The sequence below is a fragment of the Anser cygnoides genome, chromosome 9 (assembly GCF_040182565.1).
Source record: "Anser cygnoides isolate HZ-2024a breed goose chromosome 9, Taihu_goose_T2T_genome, whole genome shotgun sequence".
NCBI lineage: Eukaryota > Metazoa > Chordata > Aves > Anseriformes > Anatidae > Anser > Anser cygnoides.
This window is the reverse complement of record NC_089881.1, coordinates 23310169-23333930: the sequence shown is the minus strand read 5'-3', so window position 1 is coordinate 23333930 and position 23762 is coordinate 23310169. Positions and strand designations below refer to the sequence as shown.

At 35.7% G+C, this 23762-nt stretch overlaps 1 long non-coding RNA gene across 3 annotated transcripts in view; it reads right to left on the bottom strand.

The window, feature by feature from the left end:
* LOC136791467 (uncharacterized) overlaps positions 1 to 13996 on the bottom strand; it is a 43039-nt gene extending 29043 nt beyond the window's left edge. The window contains exons 1-2 of one of the 3 annotated variants that reach the window (XR_010833628.1): positions 13730 to 13996; positions 148 to 302 (exon numbers count right to left, since the gene is read on the bottom strand). This is a non-coding gene — a long non-coding RNA (uncharacterized lncRNA). Of the gene's footprint in view, positions 1 to 147; positions 303 to 7759; positions 8551 to 13729 lie in introns of those variants that run through there. The other 2 variants (XR_010833627.1, XR_010833626.1) reach the window with 2 other exon arrangements.
* Between the last annotated feature and the right edge of the window lie 9766 nt (positions 13997 to 23762).

The following is a 23762-nucleotide window of genomic DNA, read 5'->3' as shown; positions in this document are numbered from 1 at the left end:
TAAAACTGAATATTGAGGGCTTTGTATTCTAAGTAGAGCCTTCAAGAGCATTTGTGCTTCTCTTAGAAGTAATCTAACAGAACCTAAGCCAGGTTTAGGATAAAAGGAGAGGAAAATAGATTTAGGAGATAATTAGAAAATGCTTACCAAGAGATAGAGGTCTCCATGTAGAATCATAACATAATTCAAGTGGGAATGGACTTCTGGGTCATTGGCTGTGCTCCATTCTCTCACTCAAACCAAGGCTAATGCCAAAGTTAAATCAGGTTACTCATGGTCACATCCAGTAGTATTTTGAATATCTGCAAGGAAAGAGATTTGTCAGACTTTGCCTGTTCCATCACTGACACCACCACCATAATGTAGATTTAGTTGCTTGTTCATCCCATAGAATTGTTGGGTTCAGAATGGAAAGCAGCATTCAGGGACTGCTGTAAACTTGAAATTCCTAATGATCAGACATTTCTCAAAATTCCAGTGTCAGAGTGAACAACGTAAGACTAAGAAATGCAACAACTGGGCAGACAATCATGTTTTTTCACATTTAGCAGGAAAATAAAGAAAATTCTAGTCTTACAATGTTCAAAGAAAAACACAAACAAACATAAAACGCCTTGCTTAGTTGAATATTATTTTCCTAAAAACATTGCTCCAGAATTGCAAAAACACTTATTAAAAAATATATTATACCGTGAAAAAAAAAGAAAATATGGTTCAATAGAAAAGCATTTAAATAGGTAAGGTTATGCAAAAGAAGCAGTAAAATGCTTTTTTTTTTTTAAAAAAAAAATAGACTCCCTTTTACTGGTTAAATTTTTAAAGCTTAGATGGTACAAATAACTGATTTTCAATAACAGCATATATCTTTCCTGTGTCTGATTAGCTGTTACTGTTATTTATAGCCCTGTGCATGTGATAGAAACATAGAGAAGACAACATGAATCTTTCTGCCTCTGTTGACAGGCCAGCTAATCCATTACTAAGTCTCCTCCATTCTTGTTTCACTTACCTGTAAACCAATAGTGTCAGTGCTGAATTATTTTTGATATTGAAATTACTGAAGAATTGCAAAGATTAAAATTAAAGTGTGATTTATGTTGTGATCAGCAGCACGGTGTTAGAGCACCAAGTGGTCTGTGCAAAATTATAACCATAAATACACTCGAGTCTTTGTTTTAGAACCTCTGCCAAACAGCTCTACATCTTTTTTTGTTTGTTTGTTTGTTTCATTCTGTCTCTTTTTCCTGTCTCTGATTCTGCAGTAAAAGAAATGCAAATAATTTGCTGATAAAGATCATAAGCTCTCTGGTTTTGATGACTTTTTGAGCAAAAATATGTTACTCTGTTTCACTGGAGGCTCCTGAAATGCTGCTTCAACCACTGGAGGAAACCTTTAGTGGTGAAGCATATATTAAGTTTCTCATTTGATAGAGGCTACGGTTTATAAAATTCCTGCTATAATTCACTACAGCTCAGTAACATTGGACATCTCTACTAGTGTGAAAAATATTTAGCAACTAAAAGAATTATTTACCTGAACTGGAATAAAAAGTGTCCCTATCTACAAGTCTTTGCTTGGCTCATGTAGGTATCAGGCTTTCAGCTGATATGTACAACAAAAGAGAATGGCCCATTTGCCATATACAAGACAATTGCTTTGTAAGAAAGCATTCCTAAATAGTTTTCTGTTCCTCAGAAAAAAAAAATGTTACAAATCCTGAATATTATCCTATCAATATTTTCCCTTTTTTTTGTCTGTGTGTGCTTCAGGTTTGGCACCAATAAGTTCAAAAATAAAACAGGCTAATCCTGCAGATCTGAACCTTCAGCCTCAACGAATAACAGTCAGAAAAAATGTCCTGTCTCAGCGTGTCTCTCACTCCTTTTTGCATAACAGACGTGAAATTCAAATGCGCTTTTCTGACTGTACCAAAGCACATATCTGTGGCCAATTCCTCTGTGATGCAGTATCAGAGAACTGTGTGGCCTCAGTGTGCAGACTACAACTGTTGACAAAAGCGTTGGAGAAAAGCAAATAGCAATTTCTAGTCCCTTTCCTTCCCAAACTTGTGCTAGTTAAAATTTGAACAGATAGCATAGGATAAAACATTGTGAGGAAAAAAATGCAAAACTAGTACTTCGCATAACCTGGACAAAGGTGTAGCAAAATGTTTCATTAGGAGTTCTTTGCAGAATTAGAATGACCTCAAGTCCCAGGCTGTATAATTCCTGAATCTGCTATTAAAGGACACTTTTAATAGTCTAATCCCCATGATGCTGAAAGTCAGGATTTCCTGTAGTGAAAAGCACAGCAAGCGACAGGCATAGCGCCAAGCATGACTCCGAGGGGCTAGGAGAGTGGAATTTCTAAAGCCCTGGCTAAAATCTTAAAGAAATCTCTCTCCTGATATTTGCATTCTTTCATCTTGCTGAAATATGTATTTGACTTTCCTGGAGTAATTTAATGAAGAAACAACCTCTACTGGAGAGTTACCCAAAGGGTAACATTTGTTAGCATGGTACTGTTTTAATTGGTTACACAGAGATTTTGTACTTCAACAGCTCCTGTACAAAAGGTAGAATTGGTGACAAATTAATAAATTCAAACTAAACAAACATTTGGTTCTCTGTTTGCACTTTCTAGTCACAGAGCAATGCCTCATTTTGGTAAGCCTTCTTGCTGGATAGAGTTCAAGAACATTTGACAAAGGATGGTGGCATGTCTATTTTCACATGCGTTGAATGCCTCAACCGATTTCAGAAGAATGCTTGTGGAATAACCCATTGGTTATGGAAAGTTGCCCAAGCAGAGGATTTTCACATCCCTTCTCTGAGGAGTGCCAGTATTTCCCAAGACAGCGTTCCAACAGTTGTCAGTGAACATCTCTGGGACTCCCACTTACATTAATGAAACTGCACAGCATGAGCAAAAAGCCTTTTTAGTCCTATTCAACATTTCTTCCAAGAGACTGAACATATTGTGTTCACTTTGGAGCAGCGTTTCATTCTGGGGATTCATTAGAGACATGACTAATAATTATTATCCTGTCCGTATTAAAGAGAATATTTTAGGTAAAGAGAAAGATTATAAGCACTTCTCAAAGTTACATCCAAATGAATTTAGTTTGATTTAGCAATTGATTTCATCTCAATTCACTGGAAATTTAGCAAGCTGCCATTTGGTTGTCATTTATGTTTTGTTTTCTTTTGTTTTTATTTATTATTACAGGAGTTGTGAAAACAATAGCTGAAAGAAAGTATGTGAAAAGCAATATTTTACAAATATTCATTTTCAGTTGTAAATCCTTCTCACTCTAAAAGAGGTAACTTCTGTTCTCTTTTGCTATGAAATAAGGATGAAATTGAATATGAAATAAGAATAAGCATTCATCAGAATGTGGCATCGTTACATTAACAAATTAATATTTCTCTTCTGGATGGTGATGATTTGTGAGAAGGATGCCCAGTAAGTTACACAGAGGATAAGAGACCTCTTTTCCCAGCCTAGGGTCAGGTTGTGTCCATTTTAACATTTTCTCTATTTCTATTATTACAGAGATTTGCTAGGGAAAAGAAGTGCATACACTAGCTGTTATCTGCTCAGTTACACATATATCTGAGATCAGACATAATAGAGGTATCTCTGGTGGTATGATTTCTCTACCAGAAGAAACGGAAATTTGAATTACACAAGTATCCATGGTTTAAATGTAATATTATTTATAGGAACTTCCTCATATGTAGGCCCAGTAAAATAAAACAATTTAAAAAGTGAACAATGGTGTTTTTTTTTTCTAAGTTGCTTCTTCAACTGCATTGATCAGCAATTCATCATTTTGTTTAAAGTTCAATATTAACAAAATTGTAATGTATCAGCCTTATTCTGAAATCAATTCCATAATCACAGCCATGCCGTATTATGAAGTAATGGCAATGTTAATTTTATTCTGCCAAATGTAAATTGACTGATTTATCACATCATTCTACAGATCATTCAATTTGTTTCCAAAATAAAAGGAACAAAAAAAGAAAGCCCACTGTAATGACTACAGTTTTTGTGTTAAATATCACTGAGAACAGACAACCAATCCATATGAACTGTAACATATAACTTTAAGAAAAGAGTCAAAAAACAATGTAAATCACTCTGGTCTCTCCGACTTCAGTCTTACTCATGGCTTCTGACATTGATTTTTTTTTTTTTTTATGTCAAGTGAGAATCTAGCCTTCAATTTCTGTTTCATTTCAGGTAGTGATTTCATAATTGTGATGCAGAAACATAATAAAATAATGGAATAATTATAATGAGTAACAGAAGACATAAGATTCTGTTCCTGATTCAAGATCAATTTGACATCTTGACAGCATGGTCTCTCTCTATATAATCTCTCTTTCTTTATGAGAATAGGATGTCATATGAAGACGTTTTAGGAATTCTTTGAGATTTAACCAAAAAAATCTTGTAAAGCAGCCGCAGATTTCTAAGTGTAGTTTGGTATTCAGGGAGATTGTCATCATCATCCTCTTATTGAAACGTCTGTAGACCAAATATCATTCTTAGCAGGTCCCAGTAACCTGATGGCACAGGCTTAACCAATTGGAACTAAGTTAGCAAACCCAAAGCATGAACAAAACAGACTTTGGTTGAATCAGAGGCATTTGCCAAAACAAGAGAAGAAAAAAGAAAGCAAAGCACAATTACCAAAGCAGCCAGTCACAAAACTGATTTAAATGGTTTACAGCCAGCTGGAAGTGTGGCATAGATAAGGCTTTGCCATGCTGAACCAGTTTGCACTCAGTTGTTCCTAAAACCTGCCAGTTATAAATCCTTTACGCAACACAGATCCCCGGCACTTGAAATATCAGGAAAACTCCTTTGGCTATGAGCAGCAAGCTGTTCCAGTCATTTTCACCAACCACCTGCCACGGACGTGATTCCACCCGCAAAGTGGTATACAGCATTGGCATTTAGAAAAAAGTACTTTGCCTCAATTAAGTTCTAGAAATAAACCATGTTTTTTCCTGTTTACAAAACACTTCTCCTGCTCCAAATTTCAGCAATTGTTAATTGCTGTTGTGAATAATCTTTTACAGGCCATTTTCATATTCTGTAAATCTGTCTCTTACCCCTACTGATTGCATATCTACTTTATTGTGAACAGAAGACGCTAATAATATTACATCTGCTAAAGTAGCTGAGATGCATAAAAAAAAGACCAGCCACTAATGTTTTGTATTATTTAGCTTTTTAAGGTTTTGACTGTTGGTGTTATGCAAAGTACAATCATTATAGTCATTGCTTCGGTAGCTGCTAAATTTTCACAAGGACATGCTACTTGGCCTGGAGCACCTCTAAATAATGATAAAAAAAATCAAAATAAAAGTATTTGGCATATAATTACATACGATGCACTGTAAGCTAGCCTCAAGTGATAACATACATTAAACTTAAACAAGACCCTAGATTCTTGGCAGAAGCCTCAGGGATTCATGTGATGTGAAAAACAAGCACAAGGGCAATTATAAAAATGCTGCAAGAACTATTTATTTGGTTATAATGTTGGCCGCGTGTAACTGTAAAATGTACTTTGTAGTAAATTGCTTTTGCACACCGCTGCCTCAATGGTTATATGTTCCATACTTTGTGTTGTTTCACTTTTTATTTTTTTTTTCCCATTATAGCTTTCTGACAGAAGGCATGCCCAGTCTACAGAAAATACATAATCCATGATCCAATATGCAGGAAGACTTTAGAACAGCTCGGGAAAACCTGACTTTGACATCTTTGAACCACAAATAAACACACGGGACTGTGAACACTGAGTAGTTATTTTTAGAAAACTTTTTGCAGTGGATGTGTTCAGCAATTTTGCAAGACCTTTGTTTTAACACTGGTGCATTCTTTGCTCTGGACTCTGAAAATAAGAGACACAGCAAAGAAATACAGTATATGTTTAAAATGTGCAAGTAAGGACAGCAAAAAGCAACAAATTAAAAGTTTCGTGAAAAAAATATCCAAACAAAATTACTAATAAAAGGAAAGAAAAGCAGAAATAAAACTGGATGTGTTTTTTTCAGAACATAACCCCAGCACCTGCATTTCTCTGATATCTTTCCAAAAGCTGCTTTCTAGCAAATTTATCAAAAATAAATATTTTTTTTTAAAAAAAAGGGGCACTTTTTTTTTTTCTAGATTTTCCTAGAGCTTCTGTGCATTAGCAATTGGACAAAGAACTGATGTGACTGGTCAATGGGTACACTGACTGACTGCTCTTCATATCCTGAAGCTCTACTTGCAGCCTCTTCCCTACCTCTTTCCCTCCTCAGATATTTGAGTTCTCTTCAAAAATGACTGACCTTACCAGAGGTTTTAAGAGATAGGAAACCTTTGCACTATCTGCATTTGCTCTCTGCTTGTATATCGTTCCTGTGATGGAGATCCAATTTAGTTTTAAAAGCAGTAAATCCATTATTATATGCCAATAGTATCTGAAACGTGGCAGGAGACAACCTGGTGAGATTTATGGCAAGCAGATGAAAAAATTTCCTATGAAGCTGACTCTATTTTATAATATCTCTAGAAGTTAGAGCTCATCCGCTAATCTACAGTAATTGACTAAATGAATAATTCTGTCTCCATGGTGCCCTGCAGGTCAAAATTTGCCCTTCAAGGGTAGTCTTTTCTTAGGGCAAAGGGGAGCATGGCTGGTGCACACACAGACAGTTCATGCCCTAACTTAATCCTTTTGTGAGTGGTGCCTTACTGAGTGACACTTTAAGTGCACAACAATTCCTCTTATTCTTGCAAATGATGAATTCAAATGATCCGAGGTATTTTATGAAAAAGCTATAATGTTGTCTGCAATTAAAGAGCCCATTTATTTCCATATTCATTTGTTTTGACCTTACTTGAAAACCACTTCATAAAAAAAAAAAAAAAAAAAGGAGGTGCTGTTTATCATACAGTGTTCTGGGAAGTTAGACAGAAATATGAAGTTGAAGATAACTTTCCTCTTTGGTTTGTTTGCTAACACACATACCAGCAGTCTCAAACTGTGTCATGAGTCACTCAATGGCCTACAGCACATCTACATGATGAATATACTGCTCACTGCTGGACTGAACTTAAGCCTCTTCATAATACCTGGAGTCTTTCCATCAGCTTTGATGGGAATGGACAAGGTCTATACCACTCATTTCCAACCATCCTATTCTGACTGAAATAAAATAAAATAAAATAAAAGTTACCTTTCTACCAGGTCAAGTGATCATGACTAGATAGTAGGTGGAAAGACTTGCTGTTGACCAGCTTATTTGCTTCTGTCAACAAGGGAATTATTCACTTCACTCATAAGAGAGAAGCAGCAATATATTTATTGAAGAAAATAGGGATTTAGCAGGGCTTAATCGTGAATAAGACAGTGACTTAATAAAGCTCTAATGGTAAATGCAACATTAAGCAGATTCGTGATGGCTAGGTCACTTGATTATTTACTGCACAGAGGACAGGGTCAGACTAAAAGCATCAGGGAGACCCTCACACTGAGTCACGAGGTTCAGAACAGAGTTCCTTTTGTCATCCAAACTCCAAGGAGTCTAGATATGACTGTATCCTATCTCAATCCCAGACTTAACAGTTTGTGCCTAACGGATTATATACACAATCACTCCTTTATATCGCTTAGCTAAAATTACAATGTTTCAGCATGCATAGCAAATTACTCGCACAGTTTCAACAAGCTAGCTTTTAGTCACTTACTGCGTATCTGTCACAGGTAGAGGAATCTCTCAATAACGAGGAGCAACCCTGAGACACATCCCTGCTCAAGGGGAAGATCCTGGCATGCAGCCCACTATAGTACTAATGGGCTCTGGGCTGTCCCCTATTTATGGGATAAAATGATTGACAACTACTCGTATTTGTGTACTGCCTTGTTTGGTTGGTGCGTGCTCTATTAGCCCTTGGATTTATCTCCCCCAAATCCACCTTGAGCCCAATTTGGCTATCACAACGAGATGCTTTCAGCTGGCTGCCAAACGATCAGCACTGATCTTTATCACCCAAGCAGGGTTATGAGTGAAGGAGCCGGCTAGGGGGGCATGGGGGAGTACACCGCCGCAGCTTCTAACAGCAAGCAAGCAAGCAATGACAGAGTGAATAAGATTGATTAACTGAAGAAGTTTGGTAACTGAGGCAAAAAGCATTTCAGGAGAATAGAATTTTGTTGCCAAAAATATAGCAGTTGAAGTTACTGAAGCTGACGTTACTCCTTATGGTGCATTCAGATAGCCTTTTGAAGGGTTAATGTTAGCATTCTGTATTTCTGATATTAAAGTTCTTCCAAAGTCGTAAAGCGTAATGTACCAAAACAGCAGCCCTTAGTAATTCACAGTGATATTTCTATAGAGGTTGGAGTCCATCACTTGCAAGTCTTGGAACAATGCACCCAAGGATCAAACATTTCAGCTAGGTACTAGCACTGCCTCATCTTAACTTAACAAAAAAGAATAATAATAAAAAAGAATAAAGAATCATGAAACTGAGAGTCTTAAAAAAAAAAAAAAGGAAAGAGAGAGAGAAGGGAATCTGAATTGTTTGACAAAATTGTGTGAAGATGTTTTTCTCTGAGATCTCTAAAGATGGCAGCTTTGGAAGAAAATATCCTAAATCAGCCCTGAAAGCAGTGGATATCACCTAGAAAACCTATCACAAAGTTGTAGATCAATATTTTAAACTCAATCTGGAAGAGAGATTAGTGTGCAACAAAAATGTACAGTGGCTGGCCACGTGTTAGTGCATTGCTAGCACTCAGATGACACCCTGACAATATGCCATGAAAGACACAAATCTGAATAGGGTGGTACAGATTGTGTGGATGCCTACAGGAGTGTTAAAATGACAGCCCCACAGAGATTCACTGGTCATCAGCTATGCCTAAGCTGTGTGGTCCTAAGGCATTTCCACCAAAGTCTGAGTGATAACTCATGTCAGAATAAGCCCAGGAGATTATTCGGGGGGAGAGGGGTGGGAACACAAAAACCACAGTGCTCTACAACCATAAAGTGTGTCCTAGAGTTCAGCTGTTCTGCAGGCCAGTCTCTGGCACTACTGAATTGAGCATGATGTAAACACAATCTTTCCCTAACATTAAAAGGAGCCCATAGGCAAACACTGCTCTGTGAACCAGCCAGTGAAAATTGGTCTGCAGTGCAAGTCCACGGGACTGTGGGAAATACAGGCTCTGTTATTATGAGCAACCACAGAGAAGATGCCAGCGGTCCTGTTCAGAATATGTTCTTTTCTTTCCTTTTCTTTCTTTTTCTTTTCTACTGGAACTTAGTTGGAAAATACCCTAAATGTCATGTAGGGCACATGTTTGCCTGCTCCAGCAACTATTCATCCCTTTCCTACAATTCCAAATGTTAGCAATAAGGTAGCACATTTATTTCCTACAAGGCACTAGTTACTCATAAAACCACGCTGCCGCTGCATTAACTGGGGATGACTGAAGGCACAGCTACTGCATTAATACTTTACCATCGACAAGCTTTGATCCTCAGCGGCTGCAGTTCACCGTGGACCTGCCCATCTCTCTGGGCAGATGCCAATTTATTCCAGCTGGATCCATGCCTACAGGCTAAAAACACATAAGCTCAAGTCTAATGCACTTTCAATGGTTCCCTTGAGAGTATGCCTACTGACACAAACTAGTTTTAAACTAACTCATCTCCTGAGAGAAGGATAGGCAGAATACACCATTTTCCCTGTTGGCTATTTAACCAGATATTTTTTCTGGCATCCAAACTGAATTTCCAGTCAGTCAGCTACAGGCTGTCACCATCATATCGCTAAATACTCGCATTTTATTTAGACTTGGTTCAATTACACATAGCTGACTTGAAGTCCTGTTTCTGGATTGCAGTACAAGCATAGTGAGATCTGCTTACAAACGTTGGAAAATATGAGTGCATATATTCCCCAACTTATCTGAAAAGCTTGGGGGCCTATGGGGAAAACTCTGTGAAATTTTACAAAACATAACCTTCCTCGGGCTCAATTGCTGTAATTCACCCTTAGCTATTAACTCCCTGGAATTGGAGTAGCAAGCAGGCACACTCTATTTATATTTAATCCACAAGCTCCTGAATGTTGATATGTGACAGCAAATCAAATGTAAATGCAAGGTAATATGTAATCTTTGTAAGCTAAGGAAAATTATCAACTGACATACATTACCATGTGAAATAACTAAATCAAGCACTATTCCTTCCAAATGAACAGAGATAAGTGCACTGCACTGAATTTAAAAGGTCTAGCAGCTCAGCAAAGACTCTGTTAATGAGTCAGAAGGCTTATCCAAGGGGATATTGAAATAACCCATCTCAGCAGCCTAGGGTTTCTTTTATTTATTTCATTCATTACTTTGTTTACTAACTCTAAAAGCCACTGCACTGCAAGTTGGCCATGAAGAAATCAAAGACTGATTAACGGAGAAAATGAAAGGAAAACATCTAATCTGATTAACAGGAAGATAAACATAATCCCTCTTTGTTTTAACAAACTGCCTTGAGTTGAAATGAGACTCAGAAATCCTGACTAGCACTGCTCCCGTATTTTAATATACCCATCTTGAATCTTGCCTCTAATTCTGTGGTAGAATTCTTCAAAGGTGTTACTATTCATGTATTATTTTTACATCTTTCTGTTAGTGGTTACAACAACTCGATTCTCCATTGCTAAAGAGAAAGTAAAAAAAAGATGTCCTAGCAGCTCTGAAAAGAGAATTTTGAAATGTCATGCTTTTCAAAAAGCCCACAGTCTCACACATTTTGTGATGGTTTCATGCAGTGATGGAAACTTGTGGTGATGCTTATAGTAGGTCAAGGCAAGAGATCTGACTGTGCATGTTCTGTACAAAACCTACTTGCTTGATCACAAAATTACTAATGGTCGGGCTTTCATTTAACAAAATCAGTGTCTGCAACAATATCTGAGTTTCTAGGCTTCTTCAGAAATTAATTCTACAGGCTGAGCAAATGCTGCACAAAACACAGTTCTATCTCCTTCAGCCTTTTTAAAATAGCTGAATTTGCTAACATTCGGATACTTCTACCTGGGTGCAACTTTAGAACTTCATTCTGCACAGAGTTAGGTTAGCACTACAAGATTAAGGGTGAAATAAAGTGCTCTAACATACTCATTGCCTTTTTATGGAGTGTTAGCAGTTAAAGCATACTCCAATATAAATATTGTACCCAGATTCTAATTCTTTTTTTTTTAATTCTTCTTTTTTTTTTTTCTTGCAGATGAAATGACAACCAGACCATTCAGTAACTGCATGAACACCAAAATACTTTATCTCAATTTAGACATCCTGAAAAGAGTTTAAAGGATATTCATTTGGTCTGTGGCAAATACAACTGAAACAATATAGCTGTACTCATACTGCTGTATGAGACCCAGAGAAAGAACATTCAGAAGATCTAATCTGTTAACTCATTCAGAGCATAAACACCAAGAAATTCAGAAATGTCACAGCTTGGTGGTGCGTTTGTGTGCTATGAGAAAGAAAAAGAGATGTCTTTAGGACTTTATTAGCAAAATTCAAATACCTCAGTATTTTCATTAGCAATGACAGTGTCAGTGATTTCTAAGAATTAAATTTAAGTGTTTTTAAAACTCCACAAATCCAGCTTTTAAGCCATGGATGTTTTTGAATATGCTGTCTGAATCATCTATATTTTTCAAACCATTGCACCTTCTGCTTGCTGTAATCAAGGGCTTCACAGAGAAGCTTATCTTTAACTATGAATCAGCAAAAAGCTTGTTAATAATTAGTGACTTATAAGACATAACACTTGTACTCAATAACGCTAATTTGATGGATTCATGAACAGCTTCTTAAGTAATATCATTATTTATTGTCAAAGTAGAGGTGAGTTTAAGTAAACCAGCTGCATATTTTCTCTGCTTTGCATGCTGCTTTCAGAGAGGAACACAAAAAAAAAAAAATCAAGAAATTTGGCATAACTCACATTATCAGGATAGATTTACCAATCACAGCAAACTGAATTATACCTATGGATGGAATGGGTGCTTTGGTATTATTAACAAACAAATTCAATATTTAATATAAAGTCAACCTAAAGGAGAGAAATATTTTTGCAATATAAGCAGAACAGTGTAGCATGCAAAGGTACAATTGCTTTGAAAAATTGTTTTCATGAAAGTGTTGTTTATAAATAGTACTGTGTCTAGGGTGAATTAGACCTTTCTCATTAAATTTGACACATGAAAGTGTTGTAAACGATTTAATTAATTCAAAAATTATTTTCAAGGAAAAGATGTATGCTTCTCTGCCATTTAACTAATAATGAAGTCAGCGTGATGTTGCATTTAAACATGGAAAACCTTGTGCTGGAAAGATCCAGATAGCATGGTAAGAGTTGTTTTGGCTGGAGCCTGCATCATTTCAGGTTGCAGCCAGACCTTGCAAACAAAAATTCCAGCTAGCACATCAAATGACCTGTCACTTTCTAATGATAGACTATTTTACCTCACAAAAATCAGTGCAAAATTAAAGACTTTCCTTTCTTACTGTGAATTTCTCTTTTTCTTCCTCAGCAGAAATCTCGCCAGCTACCTATTAAGCTCCAGTTGTGACCATTGCCCTACCTAATGCTTGCTGTCAAGGTTGAATGAGTGCTTGTGTAGGAGTCCTCTGGTGTTCTAACCTCTGCTAGTGTTGTGTTTCTTTTTGTTTTTCTGTTTTTCCTGTTTTTCTTTAAGCATTCATGTTTGATTCAATGTAATTGACAGAGCTGTGAATCATTTTTAATATCACACACCCATTATGTATTTTTATACATATTTATTTCTAAGAGGCAATATGCTAATTGAGGACATTAAGGGATGCAGAAAGTGGTTATCTTGAATGAATCTGCACTGAAGGTGTTCTTCAGCATGGATTTTACCAGGCTGACTGGTTTCCTTGCTTGAGGCTTACTTGTTTGTAAAAAGCCTTCCTTTTGCTTTGTGGGAGTCTAAAATTCTGAAAACATTCAATTATAAAAGCTGCCAGTGTGAGAATAGGGTTGCAAGAAATCTGCCCTGGCTGAATTATAAAAAGCATGGGACAAAACCTACAGGCTTTATTCAAAATCAGAATCACTGAAATTCTGCTCTTAATGACAGTGACCTCAAGATCTGACCCCATACTTCTGTACAGTAGATTTCACCCTTAGTCCTGCCTGAAAACAAAACTTTGTATTTTGAATCTGGTACAAGCTCAGAATCATCTCTTTGAACAAAATTACAAGAACTACTGAAAAGTCTTTTTTTGTGACTGATTACAAACCTGGAATCCAGATGACAACCTTATGGCAAGAGGCAGCCAGCTGCACCCATGGGTCCAGCTTCCCTTCTTTCAGCAACACAAATTTAGACTGATGTTTGAGGCCTGATGTAAATGGTGCCCATCGCATCTCAGGACTTTTATCAGTGATTAAACCAATTCCAGGGACAAATGAATAAAACTTTAATATCTAGAGAAAATTATAAAATTGGGAAACCTGGTAGGTAACAGTGTTTCTTCCATCTCCAAGTCATGCACAGTTTTATGTGGATGCCAGCCAAACAGCAAACATCTGCACAGCTACAAATTCAGATCCCTCTAGCCTAGGCGGAGAGCTTTTGTTAGAAAGTTGCAAGGAAGTAGGATGCACTTACTCATTTAGATTCTTGTTATCTCCAGACCACCACAGCTCAGTATAATTTAGTACAATTTGGTAACATCTGCCCAGGTAAGACCCTGCAATGAGATTACAGGAGAACTGAAGGTCAGTTCTGAAGGGTATCATCAGAAGCAAATGCAAGGTCTACCTGCACTATATTTATCTCTAGTAAATGTTGTGCAACAAATAGGATAAAGCTGGAGGTATATAGTGGGCAGAGAGATAACATTGAAAGCAAAATGTTTGCTAGTTAGTGTACAGGCCAGGGAAAATCTTGCCAGCTTGCACTAGGCAGACCTAGAGCACTGGGACTCGGTACAGTCACCGTTCTGTTAGCTGTTGCCTGAACATGGACATATTTTTTTTTTTAAGATTAAAATAATGTTTAAAGTAGGTTTTTTGTTTGTTTGTTTGTATGTTGTTGTTGCTGTTGTTTGTGGCAGAGGATGAACGGTTGCATTTGAAAACATATGGGAGAAAAAGCAAAGGAAAACAAAGCAAAGCAAAACAAAACCAAACAAGCAGACAAACAAACAAAAGCCAGCAACCTTACAAGACGTTTAGTAGAATAAATGCTATTTGGACTAGGGATTCCACTTCAGCTGTCCAGCCAAGGATCTCCAGACCTGTACTAGGAAACAGAGTATTCCAAGTATATTAGCAAATATTTCTGCTGCAAAACAGGTTTTAACTGTAAGTGTAAACTAAATGCTAAATTACAATGGCATTTCTATGTAACCTTGTGCTCTTACTCAAATTTTCTCATGAAACATATTTTACATTGAATACCATTGTGATTTACTTATGACTCACTATGAAGCACGTTACCACTCCTTTTTGCAGTTAATTTATCACATAACTCTTATCTTACAGAATAACCAAGGAAAAGTCACTGAGTTATAAATTACATTCTCATTTAATCTTGTAAATTTTTCAGAACTGATTTTACTTCAAACAATAAGGGAAAAGCAGTACGTTCAGCAGTTTATAATCTCACAAAAATACTCCTTATAAAATAGACATAACTCAGAATGTGTTTATATACCTATAATAATTAATATTCTTAGTTTCCTAACAACTCTCTCCCCAGAAGAAAAGAGAAAAGAAAACAACAAAGGAAATATTCCCAAGGCACAATATTTCTTTTGTTTTTGAACTCTCAATTTGCATACTCATGTTCAATGAGTAACATCTACTGACATCTCCACAGCTACCTTTTCACAGCAAAACATCATCTTCCTCTGAAAGTCAGAAGCCACCACCTTGTACATTGTCAAATGATGTATTCTAATCAAAGAATTCCAAACTGTGACACATTTCTTAATCGGAAAATATTTCCAGTTCCTATTTTGAACATAATCAAAGACTTCTAACACATCAAAAACGCCTGTTCCTAAGGGGCACAGAAAATTTAATATCAAATACGAGGAAAAGTTTTTGAGCACCTTACACTTTTTACCAGTATTCATTGACTAATTCAAATGTTCTTTTAGCAGCCAAACATTGACAGCCTGTTTGCTGTTTGATAATCCATGAAAAATTAGTTCTTCATTTGAGCTCACTTTCCTTAGATAGCTACCTACACTATGAAAACAAGAATCACAGTTATCGTTTTTAAACTTTGTTAAATGAAAGATCTACCACTCTGAAACAAAACAGATAGGAAAAATTAATTCTTACATTCTTACTTTTTTTTTTTCCTATCAGTAAGACAAACTATTGGATGCAATTTCCAGCAGCTACAACTATTATAGCTATTTTAATAATGCACATATTTATTAACTACTGTAATATCCTGTGGTGTTCACAATTATGTTCACTGTGGATAGTCTGTTGACTCTGCTGTACCACTGACATTATTTCTGTCTTTCCAATGAAAAACATGACTGAGGATAGCCAGATAGTAAATAATGTTACATTTAGAAAAAAATATATATTTTGTAATTTAGACTTCTTCTATATTAGCATATATTAGCACAAAATAAATAAATAAAAAGTCACAATAACTGAACAGTCTCGATGTAGGGTCCAACTCAAGCACAACAACATGTAAAACTAGGACATATTCCTGTCTTGTTCTGGAGAAGTGAAAATAAAACTGTAAATTTGGCAATTCTTAGACAATGTTTAGGTAAGAGAGGAAATAGTACAGTCAAATCAAAATAATTTGTTCCAGTAAAACAAATGTCAATAATTTAGGAAACTACTAGATAAGATTCTAGAGGGAGGACAAATACATATGCCCTGAAACATATATCTGTAACAAGAAAAGACAACACACATGGACAAGAACGTGTAAGGAATGACATTCTAAAGATAAGACAACAGACAAGACATATCCGAAGCTCTTTTCTAACTCTATTTCCTACTGTTTGACCTAAATTCTGCCTTTCAACTACAGTTCAGCAACACAGAATGTTATACACTATGAGACAGACAACAAAGATTAAACTCATTTAACTGGTGGAGGGGGATATCCAGATCTAATCAGAATGTGTGCCAGTATCTGGTGAGTCAAGGACAGGATGAAATTTTAGGGCAAGAAGGCAGAAGCAAGGATAACTCAAGGGAGACAGAGAGTAGAGAGTGTCAGAGAAAAAATATAAAAGGTAGTTTGGGAATTAGCGGTATGCTTTGTCTTGCACATGCAGAAAGAGGAAGACCCCACCCCTCTGAGCCAAGGCAATGTCTGACTGAGAAGGCAGATACGTATGGAAAGGAAAAGTGAGACAGGAAAGGATGAAACTTTGGTAGTTGTCAGTACACACACATCACACATCAACTGTGTTATTTAGATTGATCACTGGAAGTTAGCAAGTAACTTACTGAAGATGAGAAATTTAGTCTCAAGTAGTCATAAGCTTCATCTAGGAACATCAAACAAGAGACTGGTTGTCTCTAGACAATATTGTGTGAAAATCTGGATTATTAATTATGAAACAGATGACAATTAAAGGCAATACTGTGTTTAGAAAGGATGAATCTGAAAACTAAGTGTTTTTATCTCCCAAATAGAAGACCCGGTTGTATCTTTAAAACAGATTCTAACAGTGTTGAAAGGAAATGAGTCAAGTCAAAACAGGCAGCAAAATATCCACAAAACAAACTTTTATTCCTTATATTTTCTTTCAATTCTTGCTCAACTTGAGCACTTTTCAATAGCTCAACAAGTGAAAGATGAACATTCAAACGTACTATTTGCTCTTTGATCCTTTCTTCAGAAAACAAGTTACAGATTTTATTGCTTCTGTTTTTAGAAAACTTATTTTACTTTATTTTTCATTTATTGATTTTGTTTTAGGTGGATGGATCATGCTGTTCAACAGGCCCAGAGACCGAAATATTTTGAAGCTGCTATTTATTACTCCAAATTTCAAAAAACTGTGGCACTTCCTTGTCCTTTAAAATGTTGGCAGCATTCTGTGATTTTTATTAAAATATCTGTAATGGTTCTTTTTAATTTGTCAAACAAGGGACAGCACAGGTGGTAATGCAGAACAGGAAGACTCCTCTGAAACAGAAATAACCTCTAAGGACATTACACTGCTGTCAATGTTTATTCAAAACTCCTACCGACTTTTGTGAGTTCTTCACCGCTAATGAGGTTGAGTATCAGTCCAGTTTCTCTTCACCTCTTCAGGAGGTAAAAATTTCATCCATTCTGATAAATTCACTTTGTTTTATTTGCACCTTGCTTAGGGATAGCCGGAAGAAATAAAAATATCCACTCAATTAAAAAATGGCTTCATAAAACTGTACCTTCTAAATAACTCTGCAAGTTAAAACAGTATGCATTCATGTTACTAACCATAAGTAAACAGTGGGAACCAGCCGTAAAGATACCGGCCAAAGATGTGAATACAGCAGACAGACCACATCATAGTGACCTAAAACAGTAGTCATTCTTTGAAAAGGCCAGCTAAACAGCTAGCAGAAAGGTAGATATTTCAGGTAAATAAGCACAATTATATTGAGTTGGAAATATATGCAGACAGAACAGAGAAGAAGCAGATAGAACAGAGAACTCCTCATCACAGTTTATATTGTGGGAATTATTTAGCTTTATGTCACGAAATTATTTTTTTTTTCCTTGCCTAATCAGAATGCTTGATAATTATCAGATCAAACCTGGTAGTCTTCAGTGATGCTTCAGCATTTATGTATTTATTTATTATCTTCTTAATAAGTGTAACTTTTTTTTTTTTAATAAAAATGAAAATTGATTTCCTAAATGTTCAAGAAGAAGGGAATTTCTTAAGAATTTGGGAAGTTTGTCATGAAACAGAGGCATTCCAATAAAGAATTTGTCGTGATAAGAAAGTGTGAAGTCTCATTTGATTACACAGGGGTTTTGTTTTGTTTTTAAAATTGTACATATTGTGCACATTGGTTACATATTGTCCTTCCATGTACTTTTTATACCTAAAACATTGTTAAACTGTTTTCCAAGGTATTTCTCCAGAACTTGGGAATTATGAAACCCATTGAAAAGAGTAAGGAAGGTAGGAGAAAAGCTTCATTCATCAGCAGCATGCTATAAAATTTTGCAATTCATTAGATGCGCCTAGAAGATAAAAGTAATTAAGTTATGCATGCTGATGAAACATCATAGAAGAATATCATATTTTATTAAATGTGAAGAAAGTAATGTAAGATGTTAAAGTTTAAAACTCCTCCATATTCCAATTTGTAAGTCTTTCTGGCCAACACTCATGCAAGCCAATTCCCATAACAATTACTTAATTCATAACTCCTGAGAAGTAATTCTCCAATCCAATACAGACGGCAGAATGATTTAAGATTTTAGTAGTTATTTTAGTAGTTATTTAGTAGGATATTATGTTATATTCAAATCTATATATTGGGAAAAGGTGCTTCACTTAGAGGGTGGTCAGGCACTGGACAGGCTCCCCAGAGAAGTGGTCATGGCACCAAGCCGCACAGAGTTAAAAGAAGCATTTGGACAATGCTCTCAGTCATATGGTCTGATTTTTGGGTGGTGCTGTGTGGAACCAGAGGTCGGGCTTGGTGATCTTTGTGGGTCCCTTCTGACTCAGGATGAGCTGTGATTCTATTCTTTGATTATTATTAAGCTGAAGACTGTCAAAGAAGACACAACCGCTTTCATCAACCTTAAAGAGTGTGCACATTCAGAAGGACAGGAGCAGCTGGCCTCATTGCCAAAGAACAGATGAACTGAATGGTTAACTTTAAAAGGTTAGTAAAATGGTCAATGTGTTAAAGGACTTCAGCAAAGGAAACCCTAGTGCCTAAAGGGTTATAGGAAAACAATAATAAATAAATAAATAAACAAATCCAGCAATGCTATATATTTCCAGAACCTGCTCAAAGCAGTCAGAAGTGGCACTCTCCTAGCAGAAGCCAGCTGCCTAACCAACCTAAAAGGAAACACAGCCCTCATTTGTGCTCTTTGCCATTTTTCAGTTACTTACTTTAAGTGGAGAAATCATCAAGAAGATGTTACCAGTCAAATTTCTGATGTTCATTAGTACTTGCAATTACATTTCAGCAGTTGAGTTAATAAGTACTGTGTGATCTGCCACCCACATATTTGACCTTTTATAATAATCATATGCAGTAGTTCAAGTATAGTAATTCAAGTATTACAACATTTTGGACAGGGTAGAGGTATTATTTAAGACACTTTTGTTTGAAAGTTCATGTGCATAACTTGTAAATTTTTAGTTGCTCATTTACAAGAAAAACTGTTTTACTAACTTGAAATGGGTGAGCTTTAACTCTTTAGAATTTATACTGATATATAGCTATATATACCTCTATACAGCTAGGGGCTATCATATGAAGATAGCTACTTACAATTTGGATGTTATATGAAGCTTTAGAATAATTTGATTGCATGGTAACCTCCCTCTTATGTCTCTTTAATATAAAAATAAACACTGTACTATAAATATACCTGGAATTCAAAACCTTCAAGACTGAGTTAATAAATTAGTGCAGCCGATTCAAGTGAAAAAGAAAACCTACTTTGGTTGTCAATACAATTCACAAAATGAATTTTTGTCCTCTGTCAAGGGAGTCTTGGAGTCAATATTTGTTGCAAATAAAATGTCAAACACTATGGAAGTACAAAGCAGTGTTGCTTGTACCACTGGTCTCAGAAAGGTGACAACTCTTCTGGTTTTAAAATGACAGCAATAGCTTGGAAGTTTTAAGAGTTTATTCACATTGAAGAGTCAGGAAACATGTTTTTCTCCTCCCTATCTCCCAAAAAGAAAAAAGAAAAAAAAAAGGAAAAAAAAAAGAAAAAAAAAACACCAGCTGCTGTGGTATGACTTATAAAAGCTGTGCACAGCCAAGGGAGCAAAAAGTAGCTTCAACACAGATTCAATTCCAAGAAATACTTAAAAGAAATTTAATTGGAGAAATATGTTAAGGTGTTATTTTGTCTGCCGTATGTTGTTAATGCAAGGAAACACACTGTTAGATTCCTGGACCGAAACTTTCATTCACAGGGAGAAGGGTGTAGAACAAGAACTATTATGACCATTCATCACTTTCTAGAGGATGAACTGTGCAAGAGCACCTCTACAGTAATGAGAATACCACCCTACTTCATTATATATTTTATCATATGAATAACAGATTTGCCACAGAATGTCCTGAATTTTGTTATCTGTTAATTTAACTTTATCTTTCAAAATGTCGGCCCTATTTTATGCTTAAAATACTCATAAAAATGCTTTCTAGAAAATGTGGTCTATACTAATTATCTTCATATTCAAACATATACATTAATCTTTTATTTACAGTCTAATTTTGAAAATAGACATTTAACAAAATTTGGCAAAGTTTCCTAAACCAGTGAAGACAAGTAGATATGACTGTCTTAAAATCTAGAGGTTATTTTTTATTGTTTTTGTTTGTTTTTGAAAGACTAAATTCTCATTAACTCCTTTAAATTACGTGGTAACTCTCACAAAAACTGCAGTGCTACTTGTTTTTCTGGTGTAAACTATTCCACAACAAGTGGCATGCTCTCAGAACTTAGCCATAATAATTAATGATTTAAAACCATGTTTCTGAGTCCTTTTCAAGAATGTTTAGTTTTGCCATTTATTTGAATGTAGAAGACATTATTACTACAATGCTCATAATTCAACCTCAATTTATTTGCTAGCACAAAAATCCTTCTTTATTGGCAGGATCCGGCTTTCTATTGATTCTCATGAGCATGTACTTATAGCTTCCACAAAGCAACATCTGTGAGGAATTTTGAAAATTTTCTTAGCTGTGTTACATTTTCTTTTGCAAGCTTCATTCCAGTTATTAGCAAAATCCAGAGTCATCCCTGTTAGGATAACCTCTATCAGCAAACTGTGAATGATTAAGTACATGTAAGTAATTCATACCTCAAAAAAATACCCTGTTGTGTGCTATAAATGCCTATTACGCATGTTACAAGGGTCTATGTCATTTCTTTCCGAAGTGTAGGTAGGCACTTAATGACAGGTACTCCCGAGATAAATTGCAGTTCTTTAAATCTGGATAGCTTAGATGATATATCATTTTCCGCTAAGAAATTCTTGCATACATCTTATGATACAAAGACTTATCATTTGCTCAGCACATTCAACACTGTGCTCTTAATTCTGACTAGTATTTCTGAGTGCTACAAATGTTATATTTGTGAATATTAAAAGTAGTGCTTAATGTAATTGAATAGAAACCCATACTTCATAACTTCTGCAGAATAATCTCTAGGATTGTGTCATTAGAATTCTTCTTTCTGGGAAATGTATCCACTAAGAAATCTGGTCTGCAGACTTCTTCTGCAAACTTCTGGTCTGCAGACTCTAAACTGCCTCATGCAAGCACAATTTATCTGAAAGCAAGGTGCAAGCCTCCATTTTCTCAGAAAGACTAAGGTTCTTATATTACTTTCTAGCCCAGGGCTTTCCAGATCATTAGATGTGACAAACATTTATCAATGTGTTTTTCTTCATCCTTTCCTCTTTTCTTCTTCACAAAAAGATACAAGGGCCAGTCCCACAGACTAATTATCTGTCTCACTAAATTACACTGTTAGATTAGTTCATTTTGTCCATGTGAGTGTTCATGGTTCATGGTTCACAACAAATGTGAAGTAATTCAGTTTAATTTAAAGTCAGTGACTTTAGGTCAGGTTGCATTACCTCATATTTGTCTCAAATTAAAACTATGCACGTGAGCAAATATTGCAGAACAGATGACTGAGCTGAAGTAACCTGATGTACATTAAAAGGGCACAGTGTATTTAAATATCCAACTGCATACAAAGATGATAACATTTCTAACTTTTGCACAACATAAATAACAGAGTCATAGTTTTATTTGTCTGTCCATGATTTTGGGTCATAGTTTTCTACAATGCCTCATTCACTACCGCTCAGGCAGCAAGTTTTAACTTGTTATTAAGAGTGATGAACAAGAGAAATAGAGAGGGACATTTTTTCTTGCCTGGCCAGGTAGCAAAGAAGGTTACAGTTTCCCTGTTTGGACATTAGAAGAAAGAAGGGGGTGACTCTGCACAAATTGGGTTTAGCGTATACATTTTTAACTTGCGAACATTGGCTTAAGATTTTCAGGTTTGGGGTAGTTCAGGGGAATGAAATAGGAAGCAATATTTTTCATCTTTACCTATTTGAATAGAGGCCTGGGAGGCTACGCTATATTACTGGTGATTTTAGCTCAGTTCAAAATAGTATGACATCAGTAACTCTACAAATGCAGCTCTCCATATGAATGACCAGAAGGCAAGTATTTCATTAGCCTGGATGCATTTCATTTCACTTAGGTGACACTTGCCTGTCATCAGTGAGGCACATGACTGAAGCTGGAATACTTTGATCTGGTCCAAACCTCAGCTGAAGAAGTTTTTCTTTAGCTTGAATAATGAAATGTGATGTTTTCTGTGCTGAAAAAAAATAAAATAAGTTTAATATAACATAATTTGTTGAATGAAAGACCTTAATATTGTGTATTTGATCAAAATTATATTTCCAAATAAGTGATGTGACTTTCTTTTATAAATTCTGCTTTGAGATGGTACTTCAAACTTTGGTCAGTGACACTTTGCTTACTACGTAATATTTTATTTCATTCCAGTAAGTTACATAAATAAATAGTGAAAGTGATCCTTAAAACAAGATACTCTATAGTAACAAAGTATATGAGATCTGAAACATATTTAAACTGATTGTCCCAGCCATACTCTGTTTGGTGGGTTGGTATTCAATTTCAATTTCCTCCAAGTCAGTCAGAAATATGGACTCCGGGTCCCTCATAAATAGAAACCAGAACTTACCAATAGCTCAAATAGCAGGAGTCACCAATTGTAAAAATTATATAAATATTTACCTTCTCCAGCCCCTCCAGGCAAATATTTCTCCTGTGAAGTCTATTTAAATAATACAGAGAAAGAACATGACTATTACAATCTGAAGAAAGAGATTAACATAAGAACATGAATATCTGTACTTACCCAGGAGCAGGGGTAATGATCCTTTTGTTAAAAAATGACCTAAAAAGTGCAATTTAATTTTGATATATTAGAATCACTTCAACTAGTTTAAAAAAAAAATAAAAATCTTATACTATTAGATTTATTTATTGGGAATTTTAAAATGCTAGACATAAGAAGTAAAATAACGAAACCAGGTTTAAAAAATAAAAATAAAAAACTTACCTTTTTTCTTTTTAAAATAGTGTTCTGCTTCTCCACATGAAGATACCCACCTGCTCGTCCTTTTCTGTTCATTCCCTTCCATCTCTTCCCTTCTTCACAGTGCTGCACTACTCATTGCTGTCAAATGACACCTACCTAGTCCCACGTATCCACTCCTGCCTCCCAGATCCTGCTGTCTACAGCAGAACCACATTCACTTCACTGTGTCTGGAAGTCTCCTATAGAAAGTCTTCCTATTATTAGTTAAGTGCTGGAAGAATTGCCTCAAGCAATTAAAATTAGGAAATCAAACAGAACAGTTATTCAGCTAAAATTTACT